This window comes from Colobus angolensis, unplaced genomic scaffold (assembly GCF_000951035.1).
Source record: "Colobus angolensis palliatus isolate OR3802 unplaced genomic scaffold, Cang.pa_1.0 Scaffold246, whole genome shotgun sequence".
Taxonomy (NCBI): domain Eukaryota; kingdom Metazoa; phylum Chordata; class Mammalia; order Primates; family Cercopithecidae; genus Colobus; species Colobus angolensis.
Window position 1 is genome coordinate 3,453,654 of NW_012115666.1, and position 1,452 is coordinate 3,455,105.

Below are 1,452 nucleotides of genomic sequence, written 5' to 3' on the forward strand. Positions count from 1 at the left end.
GTGGCTCGCACCTGTTATCCCAGCACTTTGGGAGGACAAGGTGGGTGGATAACTTGAGGCCAGGAGTTCAAGACCAGCCTGTCTCAAAAAATAAAATCGAATTAAATTAAAACAAGTTCAGTAAGGTCACATACTGGTGATGAGAATTAGTGTTGGTAAAACATCTTTGAAAATATCTATGACTAGCCTTGAAAAAAGAATAGTATGTCTTATTCATTTGAAATCCCATTCCTTGAACCAGGGATAGAGATAAAGATGTAAGGGCTAATAGGGATCTGTCTGGAGAACAGGTGTTAATGCTGAGGCAGGACTGTGTGGAAGAAAATAAGGTGGGCAGAAAAGGCAAAACGTGCTTCTACAAATATTTAAAGAGCAGGACTTCCCCTCTGCTCCTAAAGTTGCCCCATCCATAGATTCCCCATCTCACATGATGGCAGTTCCATCCTGGAGTTCAGGGCAAAACTCCTGGCATGACCTTCGGCTCTTTCTCTCGCATTCCACATCAGGTCAGAAATCTTTGCTTTGTTCACTTATGACTTCCAGGCACCTAGAATGGTGCTTGGCTCATAATCAGCTCTCTGTACATATTTGTTTGGGAGCTGGAGATGCCAAAGGCAGACAGGGCAGTGGGAAAAGTCCACATCTTCAAGGCAGAAAGCCCTAGATTGGGTTATCTCGCTGCCATAGTTTCTAGCTGTGTCACCCACAGCTCAGTGTTCAACTTCTGAGTCTCATGGGCTATTTTAGGCCCTGACAGAGTAGGTGTCACATTGCTGTTCACTGAATGTGACTCTCACTGAGTGGGACAACTCTTTTGAGGAGGCTGTACTTCCTGGGGCTCACCCCATCTCTTGCTGAGACTGTGCTAAACATAGTCTCCACTTCCTGCCCACTTCCCCAGCCCACTCCCAAGGTTTGAGGCTCTCAGCTCCTTTGTGATCAGCCATGCTCATTTAGACCAACAAGAGAGGCATGCCTGGGAATCCAGATTCCGCCTTACTTCCTGTAATTAACACAAGCAGAAGAATTATGGGAAAAACCCTGACCTTGCTGTGCCAAGTGACACATCACACATTATTACATCAGTCCTCTCACCCAAGTTTTTGACAGCTGTGACACTTCCCTGTCTCAAAACAGTCTTGGAAGGAGAACAATGGTATTCATTTCACAAGCTGTGTACCTAAACCCCATATTTTTACTTCTTGTGGATCAAGATTGTGAAATCAAGCTTAGAGTAAATTTGCATTCAGTGAACAAATCAAAACCCAAGCTTGATTTTTGAACAATTAAACTGATATCTATCAACCCCCTGCCATGTACCAGGACTGCTATACATGCTTGAGCAGTGTTAAGGAACAAAACAAAGTTCCCGGCCTTCATGAAGCTGACAGTCTATCAGGGGAGACAGGAAACCAATGGCATAAATGAATGCACTATAGTGTTTTACAGGGG